This window comes from Brassica rapa, chromosome A09, assembly GCF_000309985.2.
Source record: "Brassica rapa cultivar Chiifu-401-42 chromosome A09, CAAS_Brap_v3.01, whole genome shotgun sequence".
In the NCBI taxonomy this organism is placed as follows: Eukaryota; Viridiplantae; Streptophyta; class Magnoliopsida; order Brassicales; family Brassicaceae; genus Brassica; species Brassica rapa.
Genome location: NC_024803.2, coordinates 27,090,925 through 27,104,992, shown reverse-complemented (window position 1 = coordinate 27,104,992; position 14,068 = coordinate 27,090,925). Strand labels below are relative to the sequence as shown.

Below are 14,068 nucleotides of genomic sequence, written 5' to 3'. Positions count from 1 at the left end.
TTGTTGAGCAGTTGATGTTGAACCCCATTGTGGAGCCACCGGTGGTGAACTCCATTGTTGAGCATTCGCTGTTGTACCCCATTGCGAAGAATTTGGTGGAGTACTCCATTGGTGAGCACTTGGTGGTGCACTTGGTGGTGCACCCCACTGTGGAGCAGCTGGTGGTGTATCCCACTGTTGAGCAGCTGGTGGGGTACCCCAATGCGAAGTCCGTTGTTGTTGACCCCAATGACCATTTGCGGTTTGCCCCCATGAATTATTACCTCCAGATGATGGACTACCAGAATGAATGCCACCAGAACTTGGACTCCCGAAAGGTTTGCCAGAGCTTAATCGCTTCCCCATGTATTGATCATCACGTGTAAATCCAGTTAAAGCTTATAAGAACTGAACCTTTTCTTCAAAAGTGTTTTCAGCCCTATCAATAAAATACTTACGCCAGAATGTATCTTCCCTAAATTCGTTAATGCACGCCCAGTAAAGTTTGGTGTCATTTGGAAGCCCCATCGATTCAAATATCTACACAGCCACATCAAAATCATCGTAGTCTTCTTGATCAAACGAATTTGGACGTAATTGTTGTAAACTTTGGCGCTGGAAATCCCGAAATCCAACCATTGTATCTGTTAGGGTAGTTTCAAATGATTGTTTTTTCTTACTTCCTCGTGAACCACTCCCATGTAAAACTGAATTTACTGATGGTCTTTGTGAAGTACTTCCTCGTCTTGCTTTGCCTCTTTGTTGGACTCTTGAACCAGGTATTTGAATTGGATCAACCGTCGCAGAGATTTTACGTGGTTGTGCACGGATGAACTTATTTGATGGACGGGTTTCATCGTTAATGTTAACACGATATACTTCTTCGTTTTCTTGTGTGTCTGGATCTTGATCGTCTCACATTTCACCATCATATGTGTCTTCATACAACATATCTTCATTTGCATCTTCATTCCTCATTTCTTCTCTTCTTTGGCTGGCCGAATTTTGAGATTGTGACTGGACATTATATAATCTGAAACAACGTTCCATAATATCCCATCCTTGTGGTGGCTTTCATCTAAATGCATGAACAATCTTACATGTCTATTGATACAATTAGAAAACATATATTTTAGATTATATTTGTACATTAATCAATTATATATATCAAATGTGAACAAGATTATGAATACTTCACGATCTTTTCACCATGATTCAGAAGCGTCAATCTCAGACGTAATGGGATCAACCGATATACCAATTGAATTTAGAAGCTCTTTGTATTTCTTGTACTTTTTTTTCATGGTATCAAGTTTTTCTTTGAAAAACTTATAAGTTATATCTAATCCGAACTCTTGGTTAAATTTTTCAACCATAAACTGTTTAGCAAACGGAGTAGGATCTTTAATACGATAGTTATTCATATCAGCAGCTTGATAATATAGCTCAAGCAATCTAAGAAGACTGCTAGATGTCCATTTGAAGTTTGCTCCATTCTACAAATTTTCATAAATTTGCTATTTTAATTCAACCATGATATAATATATTATGATAAACACAAATATTTTACCCGTGCTGATGTTTCGTTAAGAAGATTGGTGTCTGCTTGCCTTTGAGAATTTAAGCTTTGCCGACAATTAGATGACATATCTATGAATTTAAAAATACAATAATTAGTTTTATTTAATCACAATTTATTAATTTATTTGAATTATTTTGTAGAGAAAACATCATTGTTAATTATTTTTGTAACAAAACCTTATAGCTTTATTTTTACCAAATTTTAACAGATTTTTTTATTTACTCAAGTAGATTTAAAATAAAAATAACTATAAAAACATTAATACAAACCTTTCATAAAATAACACCATAACTAAAAGAATAGCATTCAATGACGTCTTTTTTCTTTTGCAATAGTGACAATATAATACTTTAAATTCTTTTAAAGTTTCACATGTGATACACTAATATATATCTATGAAATAACATCATACATAATGTAATAAAAATAAAAATAAAAATAACTACAGAAAATAAAAAAAACTAGTGATATTATCTCATTTCAATTTATGATAAAAGCACTAGTTATATATATATATATGTATATATATATATATATTACAGATATTTTCATATAATAATAGTTAGTTTTACTAAATATTTGTATTCTAAACTAATAATATAATTACATAAAATATAATACTACAAAACATATAACTATTATGTATTTACGTACTTTAAATAATTAATAATTTAATTATTAATTAAGTTAACTAACATTTTACTCACAAGTCAAACATCTATTTAAAGTGAAAATTAGAAAAGTGAAACATACGTACCTCACCAATTTCTCAGAAAAATTAATAAAGTTTTGGATTCTTATAGATGCTGATGATAGAAAGAAGTCTTGTGCTGATGTTCTGTACCAAAAAAAATATCTAAGCATAGTGTTTGAAATATAACTATTAACTATTTACGTACTTCAAATCATTTAATAATGTAATTATTAATTAAATTAACTAACATGTTACTTACAATTCAAACATCTATTTAAAGTAAAAAAAAAGTGAAACATACGTACCTCACAAATTTTTCAGAAAAATTAATAAAATTTTGGATTTAAAAAAATGTTGATGCTGGAAAGAAGTCTTCCGCTGATGTTCTGGACCAAAGTAAAAATAGCTAAGCGTATTGCTTGAAATATAAAAGCTTTGATTCAGTTGTGAGTGAAGAGGGAGAGTTGGAAAAGGCTGAGAATGTGGGCGGGGGAGAAAAGAACAAGGGAGTTAAAAAGAAGCTCTTCAGAGGAGGGCCACTTGTAGTGGGAACTTCTAAGATGAGAATGGTGCATTCATTAATTTCACCGCGCAAACGTCTTGCGAGCAAGTCCAACCCCAAGCAAGGTGATGGCACGAAGCAAGGTGATGGCATGAAGCAAGGCGATGACATGAAGAATGGAGCGGAGCAGGGTACTTCAAACCCCAAGCCTCCCATTAACAAAAATTGAAGATTTATATGGATTACGAAGATGAAGAAGCGCGGGTTTGTGTGATGGTTTTCAGTTTGTGTTTTTTTAATTCTGTTTTTCAAGTAAGCTCACTGAGCAATATCTGGTGTTTATGGTTAAGTAGTCGTTTGAGTTCTTTTTTCTGGTCTAGTGTTCTGGTCAAGTTTTTTTTAAGGAATAAAATTGGTGTTTTTGGTTCATGGATCTATGGTCTACGATGGTTTTGGTTGTGCAAAGTTACGGAGAATCATGTTGATGTGTCCTCTGGCTGTGTACAAGAGCAATGGAAAGATACAGATTTATTGGTGTTTGAATTTAAATTAGGTGTCGCAGAGGGCTTGACTCGAAACTGTTCGTTTCTATGGTTAGCACGGGATGACATCTCTGGCAGTTTGACCTCATTATGTCATGACATGTGGTATGTATTTTGTACTGTGGTGAGGATCGAGAGCGGAGAAGGAAGGGAATTGGTCTCTTTCACGTCTCTTTTAGGGCAGGTTTGTCTTTGGAGCATGGATGTTGGTGTGGATTTCTTGATGACTTGTACGGCACGTCAAGTAACTGTAAAGGTTTGTGGGCAAGCTCGATTGGGACTGTTTTCAAACAAGAATATATATGAATTTTATGGAGCTTGTCAAATAAGACGTTTATTGAAAGGAGCTCACATTTGGATGGGTTTTCGGTTTATAATGGCAATGATAATTCGCTTATTAAAATTATTGGGTTTGCAATATGGTCATCTTATGATATCTTTGTTAGCAGGATTGTATATATTAGCTCATCAAGTAAGGTTTCTTCACATCTGCTTATCTAGCCTGGAAAGGCTTTTTCAAATATTTTTTAATGAGAGTACTTAGTTGGAATTGTAGAGGCATGGGAAGCAATTGGACCATCAGTTATTTAAGGGAAATTTGGTATAAACATAAACCAGATTTTTTATTTTTATCAGAAACAAAGCAAGCTTTGGAGTTTGTTCAAAACTTTCAAGCACATATTGGATTCGATAATCTGGTTACAGTGGATCCAGTTGGGAGAAGTGGTGGATTAGCTCTATTTTATAACAATGAGTATCAGGTTAAGATTTTATATTCCAGTAACAGAATGATAGATGTGGAAGCGGTGGCTCTTGGAAAGGTAGTTTATTTAACTTTTGTGTATGGTGATCCAGTTCAAAAACTGAGGGAACAAGTGTGGGAAAGGTTAACTAGATATGGGCTCTCACGTTCTGAGCCTTGGTTCATTGTTGGCGATTTAAATGAGATCACTGGAAACCATGAGAAAGAGGGAGGATCTTTGAGAAGCCCAGAATCTTTTATTCCTTTCAATAATATGATACGAAACAGTGGATTATTGGAGTTTCCGGCTCGGGGAAATAAAATGTCATGGCAAGGAAGAAGAGGAAAAGGAAAAGAAGCAGTGACGGTCAGATGTCGTCTAGATCGCGCTTTAGCAAACGAGGAGTGGCACACTCTATTTCCGTGCTCTTATACAGAATATTTAGGGATGGTGGCGTCTGATCATCGGCCGGTGGTGGCCTATTTAGAAGATAAAGTTTCAAGGAGGAAAGGGCAGTTTCGATTTGATAAGAGGTGGATTGGTCAAGAAGGACTAATGGAATCAATTACAATGGGCTGATCAAACTATAGGGCAGGACAATCTGAAGGTATAGTGGCAAAAATTGGTAATTGTCGCCATGAAATTGCTAAATGGCGGAAAAATAATCCTCCTTATGGAAAGGAAAAAATAAATGATTTACAGAAAGCTCTCGAAGAGGTACAAACAGATAATAATAGGTCACATGATGATATTTTGGAAGTATCCAGGAAGTTACAAGATGCATATAAGGATGAAGAGGAGTACTGGCATCAGAAAAGCAGGAATATATGGCACTCATCTGGGGATCTTAACACAAAATTCTATCATGCTTTAACCAAGCAAAGGCGGGTATGTAATAGGATTGTAGGACTACATGATGCTGAGGGAAATTGGATCACAGGGGATAATGGGATGGAGAAAGTGGCAGTAGACTATTTCGAAGATTTATTTATTACCACTTCGCCATCAGAGTTTGATAGTTTCCTTTCAGAGGTAACACCAGGTATTACACCTCAGATGAATCAACGATTGTTAAGAATAGCGACTGAAGCTGAGGTCAAAGAGGCTTTGTTTATGATGCATCCAGAGAAGGCGCCAGGTCCAGATGGTATGACTGCTCTTTTTTTCCAGCACTCTTGGCATATTATTAAAGATGATTTGGTTGATATGGTGAATAATTTTCTGGTTTCTGGAGATTTGGATCCAAGGATAAATATTACTAATATATGCATGATTCCAAAGACGGAAAGGCCCACCAGGATGACGGAGTTGAGACCAATTAGTCTTTGTAATGTGGGGTACAAGATTATTTCGAAGGTGTTGTGTCAGCGTTTGAAAATATGTCTCCCTTCTCTTATTTCGGAAACTCAATCAGCATTTGTTGCAGGACGTTTGATTTCTGATAATATTTTTATCGCTCAGGAAATGTTCCATGGATTGAGAACCAATAAGGCGTGTCAGGGAAAGTTTATGGCGATTAAAACGGATATGAGTAAAGCATATGATAGAGTGGAATGGGATTTTATCAAAGCCTTACTACAGAAGATGGGATTTGATCTACACTGGATTAAGCTAATGATGGAGTGTATATCCTCGGTTCAATATCGGGTTCTATTAAATGGACAACCACGGGGACTCATTACTCCACATCGAGGTTTACGTCAAGGAGATCCTTTATCTCCTTATTTATTCATTCTTTGTACTGAGGCCTTAATTGCGAATATAAAAAAGGCAGAGAGAGGGCAATAACTAACGGGAATGAAGGTAGCTCCGGCATGTCCAGCAGTATCTCATTTACTATTTGCGGATGATAGCCTCTTTTTTTGTAAAGCTCAGGAAAAAGAATGCCAAACTATTCTCAGGATATTAAAGGAGTACGAGGCAGCATCAGGTCAACTTATAAATTTTGATAAGTCGTCCATTCAATTTGGCCACAAAATTGAGGAAACGGCCAGACAGGAGTTAAGAAATATTTTGGGTATCTAGAATTTAGGAGGAATGGGATCTTACTTAGGTTTACCGGAAAATCTCGGAGGGTCCAAGATACAAGTTTTTGGCTTTGTTCAAGACCGACTAAATAACAGAGTCAATGGGTGGACTTTTAGGTTTTTTACTAAGGGAGGAAAGGAAGTGATTATTAAATCAGTGGTTACGGCATTACCAAATCACGTGATGTCTGTTTATCGTTTGCCTAAGGCAACCGTAAAAAAGCTAACGAGTGCGGTAGCACGATTTTGGTGGAGTCCAGGGGGAAGTACAAAAGGTATGCACTGGAAATCATGGGACAAAGTATGTGTAGATAAGGATGAAGGAGGTTTGGGGTTCAAAGATATCACGGATTTTAACACAGCGATGCTAGCTAAGCAGTTGTGGCGGCTGATAGAGAAGCCAAATACCTTATTTTCTCGTGTCTTCAAAGGTCGGTACTTTAGGAATGCCTCACCCCTGGAACCGATCCGTTCATATTCTCTGTCATATGGCTGGCGGAGTATAGTATCTGCTAGATCTCTGGTAAACAAAGGACTAATCAAACGGGTGGGATCAGAATCTTCTATCTCTGTATGGAACGATCCCTGGCTCCCAACCACTCGCCCGAGACCAGCCAATAAAAATCAACACAATTTCTACCAAGACCTTACAGTGGATTCCCTCATTAATACCACTTCGCGAACTTGGAACTTACAGGTACTTAGGGATTTGGTGGATCCGCAGGATGTGAAAATTATAGAAAGTATACCACTGAGCAGGACTCAGACGTTAGACAAAGATGGATGGCACTTCACAAAAAATGGAAAATATACAGTTAAATCTGGATATCAGGCAGAACGAGTTTATCCAGACAAGATAAGACCACCATTACTCATTGGACCTACCGTCGATATACTAAAGGCTTTCTGTTGGAAAATAAGGTGTCCTCCAAAATTAAAACATTTTCTTTGGCAATTGGTGACCGGATGTATAGCAGTTAAGAAGAATCTACATGCAAGAGGAATACAAGGAGACACATGTTGTGCAAGATGTGGAGCCTCTGAGGAATCAATAAACCATGTGTTTTTCGAATGTCCTCCAGCACTTCAGGTTTGGGCTCTCTCAAAGATACCATCAAATCCAGATATTTTTCCAACCTCTTCTCTCTTCACAAACATGGATCATCTTTTTTGGAGAGTCTTTCCTCAGATGGATGATCATCAGTTTGCTTGGATATTATGGTACATTTGGAAAGGAAGGAATAATAAAGTCTTTAGCAACCTGGACATTGATCCTAGGGACACCTTTAAGTTGGCAGCAACGGAATCAACACTTTGGGTTGAGGCACAGATATTGAACGAACAGCGGACAACACAAACTGTGGAGGATAGGACACCCCCGGCGATTCCAGGCAGATGGTGTTTCACAGATGGTTCTTGGAAAGAAAATGATACCTTCTCCAGACAAGGTTGGTATAGTATGTTAGTAGGATTTGATGGGTTGTTGGGGGCGCGAAATGTTAGAGCTAGTCTCTCTCCTCTCCACGCAGAGATGGAAGCACTAATATGGGCAATGGAGTGTATGAGGAATTTACGGCAGTTTCAGGTCACGTTTGCAACAGATTGTTCTCAATTGGTGAAGATGGTTTCGGAACCAGATGAATGGCCAGCTTTTGCAAATTATTTGGAAGATTTGAAAATCCTGAAAGCAAGTTTCCTCCGATCAGAGATTATCTATGTACCAAGAACGCAAAATACCAAGGCGGATAACCTCGCACGCAGTGCAAGGACACAATCGTCTTTCGTTGTTCACATGGATGCAGATCACCCGATGTGGTTAACAGAGTCAGTATGAGTCTGTATAAGTCGATGACAAAAAAAAAAAAAAAGTTGTGAGTACAATAAGAAGACAAGTATTCTATTTATAGACATATATTGTTTATATTTTCGTGATACATATTTTTTTTTGCCTTGGTTTGTGTGAATAGATAGATGATTCACTTGAATTACTCCATTTACGTGATAAAAGCGGTGCTCCCATTTTTTTAGCTAAAGAACAAAACAATTTTTCATCCACTTGTGTATCTCTTACCTTTCTTAAAATATGTTGTTGAATCTGTGAATGGAGCAAAATAGTGGGCGGTCCCCAATTGTGTGTCATACACCTTTTTTACCGCCTTCCATTCTCAGCCTAAGTTAGTAGTTTGGTTCTGGTTAGGTTAAAGTGAGTGAACGATTTTCGTAACTGAATTGTAGATATTTCGGTCAATCTTTTTCTCATTAAAGATGATTGGTTAATGGATAGGTATGCAATAATCTGACCCACAAGTTTAAAAGTGTCAAAGAGATCTAACGGTCGGGGGTAGTGTACCTTTTGTTTTATTTAATAACGATGGCGACATGCATTTATTACTGGGTTTAGTATTGGTCGTCAGATTCGAAAAGGAAAGTAGATCAGGTGGCTAGTATGAAATGTATTTTTTTAAGAAAAATATTTGAAATTGGTTTTTTCTTAGTAACTCTCTTTCTAGTTTCCAACGAATTAGAAGTTTTCTTGTTCCTAACAGATTTTACTTCTTATTATTATGTCATATTATCATATAAAAATTGATATATAATCTATATTGTAAATTATAATTTTTTTTCTATATTTCGAGATCCATATGTATATAGTTATTTTCATATCTTAATATTTATAAAATTTAAAATTGAATTAAATAGACAAAGTATTGCTGACAAATATTGTGGAAGTGTAATTTGAACAAATGAGTTGTGGACGGTCTAATTTAAATGAATGAGTTGTGGATGGTGTGTGTCAAAGAACAAAAATAGTAATATTCGAGCATAGAGAAGTGGATTGTGTAAATGTGGATTCATATAAAATAGATTTGTGGACAAATAAAAATGTGGACGCATAGATTTGTGGACAAATAAAAAATAGATTTGTGGACAAATAAAATGTGGCTTCATAGATTTGTGGAGAAATAAAATTTGCATACAAAAGGGCTGGAGAGAAAATATTTTTTTTTGGGTGAATATAAAGTAAAGTAGCAGTATTTGGAAGCTTGAGGTTCAAAGCGAAGCAATGCAAAATTACGAGGACCACATGTGCAAATATTCAAAAGTATGATCTTGAGCGATCGTGAACCTCAATTGATTGCAGCAGTCGACCCGAACTGCTCGAACCGTTGTTCTCCACTCCGAGTTTCAGTCTTTCATCATGTGAGCATGAATTGAGCGTTTTGAGAAGGTCAGTTCGCTCGAGTTGGTGTATTCGGTCCAAGCTTGACCATTTCCCTTTTTGAACGACAGAGAAGAAGACGCGGCGGCTCTGACCACCGTTTCTGGCAGAGGTGGAGGTTACGAGCTCTGCTTACTTAGCCGCTCACAGATGAAGATCCTCATTTTGATTGCTCCAAAAGCTCGAAAGCTCCAATCATGTGACTAGTTTAGTTGAGACGAGTTTGTGAATCGGGGGAAAGTGATTTTGATTTTTAAGTTTATAGGGAGTTCTATTTTGATTTTTAAATTATTAACAAGTAATTAATTTAGTTGAGACTCTTTGATGTAGTTTCGTTAGTGGAAGGGGTAGAAAGGACAAAGAACAAACAAAGTGTGTGTCTCAATCCAAAAGTGACTTCAAGTATAATTGAGAAGTAAAAAAATGTATGTGGGTGTAAATTTCTCACTCAAATATATTCATTCAGAATGAAAAAAAGTTAGAAAAAATTACATTCCAAGACACATTTTCATTTTCTAATATCACTCAAGTACACGTTCAACTTGGAACAAACATTTGTCTTATTATTTGCCTTTTATATCCTTTATCAACTTGGAACAAACATGTTCAAAATCTCTCTCTCTCTCTCTCTCTCTCTCTCTCTCTCTCTCTCTCTCTCTCTCTCTCTCTCTCTCTCTCTCTCTCTCTCTCTCTCTCTCTCTCTCTCTCTCTCGTTATGTCTTCTTCATCTTGTTGCCTTTTTTTCTTTGACTAAAAAAATTTTAGTTTTTTATTTAATGTTATTATTCTTCATTCCATATTCTATCTTATTTGTTGTTTTCTCAAATTTTAAGATATATAAAGCAAATATAATCTATATTTCAAAATCAATTTTCATATATATATTTTATATATTTTTAAAATTATATAAAATGCATGGACATAAAAATGTGGACGGAAAACTATGGACATCTCGTTACATTCTTTGCATTTGTGTTTTTGTTCAACTTCAATTTGTTATATTTCTTATGGTTGTAAAAATTTTTAAACTTGTTTTTTACATATCAAATAACAACATAAAAAAAAAAAAGATCAATATATGTAATAACAACTTAATGATCACAACCACATATGTGTAACAATATATCACATCATCCATCACATTTCCAGTGACAACAACCACAAAGTCAATGACTGCATCATCCACAAATCACTAGATCACATCACAAATAATTCGTTCACATCACGCCTGTCAATACATCCCTTCCCAAACATTATGTATGTTTTTGTAATATTTGCAGTTTCTAAATATTTTATATTATGAAACATTATGTATGCTTATCAAGTTAAGATATTTGACCTATTCACCGTATCACATCTATACTATATGTGCTAGAAATTTTATATTTTTTGTACTCCAACCACAACAATCACATCCACAACAATAACAATGCTTCCATAACATATACGTCTAACCATTATTTCTTATTCACAGCTATGTAACCACCATATCCTAGCACCATTTAATTTATTAACATAAAAAGAAATAGCTACTTTAATTGTTGCTTGTTTCAAAAAATAAGACGAGGGCATTTTAGTCTTGAATGTACCAAACCATACAAGGAAAATGTGCTAAAATCATAATGTGTCTTTGAATGTAAAGAGAAGACAAAATGTGTCTTTTTATGTAATCTTCTCAAAATTTAAATACATTTTTCCACTCAATTATTCTGGAAAAGGATTTGTTTTATTTATATTTTATTTGTTTTCATCATTCTCTTACTTTAATAAAACTATGAATGGTATCAGCAGTTTGAGTGGTGTGGAACAAGCAGATTGATTAGTGCGGTGCAGTGAAAATGCGATGTGTAAAAAACGTATATTGCGAGACAAGTACGGATCGTCTAAAGGAAGCGGTTCAAAACAATATGTGAATTGTGACCAAAATAATAGATAGTGTGTGACAAATGTTTAAAAGGTGCAGAAAATATAAAATAATATTTTACTTCATATTATAAATATATATTTACATAATTTTATAAAGTACAAATAAATTACAATCAGAAGATAAATTTATTTTATTGATTGTCTCATAACAGATTTGCAATATTATCTCTTATTTGTGTCAAATGTCCTCCATTTGTTACCTTAACTGTTTCCAAGTTATCCAAATCGGTATGAAAATCAGATTTCCCTTGTGTGTTGAATTCTCATGTCTCTAACATTATTTAAGCAAAATCTACTTCTGAAAATTTTCAAATATTGATAAAATTATGCAATCTCAGTATAGTCATTATCACTCATTTATATATGTTAATACTATATCTTGGAAAATCACAAAGAATCATCGATTTTTCTTCCAAACTTTAAAAGTCCTCTCGATAACTGAACATAAAGACACATGATATCGAGTGAACAATTCTTCTTTATTCAGTGGAGCAGACCCATAGTTGAACTGAGACATATGATATATGATAACATTGTTTCGTGATGGCTTATATGGAGCAAAAATTCTTGCATGTTTGGATAACCCAAGTCAACGACATAATACTTTTCCACCGGAGCCAAAGGATATTCAGGATTGGTTTCTTGTGTCATTGTGGAAATTGTTGTATCATGACAAGATCATGGTGCTCCATTATATATATATATGTGAATAGCATATTGAGATCACAGTTTGCCATGATATTCAGCGATGCATATCATGTTGATTCCAATACATTCCTTGTAATTTTGGTGGTATTTTATGCATACATGAGTCTCATTCATAGATCCAACAAATCCACTGAAAATGGATAATATTTTGGATGTACTTGAAATATTTCAGGAATTCGGTATAGTTCTTGTCTTGTTAAAGTTTTGATATAATTGCATGCAAATAGTTTTGTGCTTTAAGAACTTTAAATTTTCCTTTTACATTGTCTTTATTTCGTCCAAATCTCAACCCAACATCTCTTTGAACTTCATTGTGCCTGCATATTCGCAAAATAGCCACACTTTCCTCAATGCTTACAATTAAATTTGGTTGTAGATCCTAATTTGTTTTTAGCATGTTGGAGTTGACATTTGTTGGAGTTGAAGACTAGTATCATCATCTTCTTGAAGTCGAGACCACATATTTCTCCACTTTAAACCTCTGTCTATCTGGGCAGGTGCTCTATAAAAATATCGATCATAATAACTCAAAGTGGATTTAATTATTAACTCCTCAAATTACTCATTTTCTAAATTCCACAACTCAATTCTCTCTTTATAAGAAAACATGTGGATGTTTTGTGATCGCAATTGGCTGATACGAAATGCTTGCAAATTAATTAAACATACAAAATATTTCATTAAACATATATAAATAATAATAAATAACGCATTAGCACACCAAAACAATATAGAAACATTTTAAAACATTACAGCATAAAAACACATTAACACACCAAAATAATATAGAAATATTTTTAAACATTACAACGTAACAACACATTAACACAAAAATAATAATAATAATTTATCATAATAATAAAATATGACAATCAGATCGCTAATCTTCGTCTTCTAGATCACTTTGATGCCGTTCATTAGATTCTTATGAAATATCCTAAATATTGAATAAACCTGCATGTCTAAGTCTTTGTGATGTCCTTCCAAATTCAAAATAATTTGTAAAACTGATATGAGGTAATAGTGCTTGGTAGACTTTGGGTGAAGTATATGTGTTTGTACCTTCTGGATACTTTTGTTGAGTATTCACCGGACTTTCAACTTAATTTTCAACTGTAAATAAGAATTGAATATTTGTTGGTGTTGTTCATGAGAACTCAGCTTGCTGAAAATTCGATGTATGTTAACCATGATAAAAAAAATTGTGGAATGTTGAGGATATGATGGCGTACTCCATTGTTGAACATTTAGGGGGATGTTCCAAATGAGACCACTTGTTGGTACACACTATGGTTAAATATTTGGTGATATCCTCCAATATTTAACATTTGGTGGTGTTTCCCAATATTGAACATTTGGATGTGTACCCCCATTATTGTGTTGACAGTAGTGTACCCTAGTTTTGAAAATTGTTTCCTCTTGAACTATTACCCACTGAAGATGAATTACCAGATGATAAACCTCCAAAATGTGGTCTCCCAAATAACTGACCAGAGCCTAATTGTTTTCGCACATCGTCATTGTTTCGTGATACACCAGTCATAGCTTATAGTAGTTACAATTTATATTTGTCATTGCATCTAGCTATATCAATGAAATACTTCCACCAGAAAACCAGTTCTTTAAGTGAGTTAATGCAAACCCAATAAGTGAATTAGAAAATCTCAAAAGCAAGAAGTATTAGTTCTGTTTTTTTCATCATAATCATCCTTATCAAAATCTCATGAGCATAGCTGTTGTAGACTTTGTCGTTAAAATTATTTATATCCATTAATTATAGCTTGTATTGTACTCTCAGATGATTGTCTTCTTCGTTGACCTCTTCAACTACTTCTAACTTTAGTCTTGAGCTTCTACCAAACTTTCGAGAAGGAAACTAAGTTGAATCTTGAATATATACATTTGAAGGATATGTATCAGCATTGAGATTAACACGATATATTTCTTCATTTTCTTGGGTTTCAAGAACATTATTTTATGGTATGTTATCACCATCAATGTTTGAAGACCATGCAATTAACCTTCCTATATTCCTTCATTCAATATTTGTTGTATTCGTTAGCGTGACGACTGTTGAGGTTGCGAAAAAACATCGTGCAAAACAAAACATCAAATAATCACTTCCCAAAACTATGGTTGTTGTCT

General features: G+C 34.7%; 1 pseudogene; it reads right to left on the bottom strand.

The window, feature by feature from the left end:
* Nucleotides 1-10,258: 10,258 nt before the first annotated feature.
* Nucleotides 10,259-12,037, bottom strand: LOC108869670 (annotated as a pseudogene).
* Nucleotides 12,038-14,068: the final 2,031 nt, after the last annotated feature.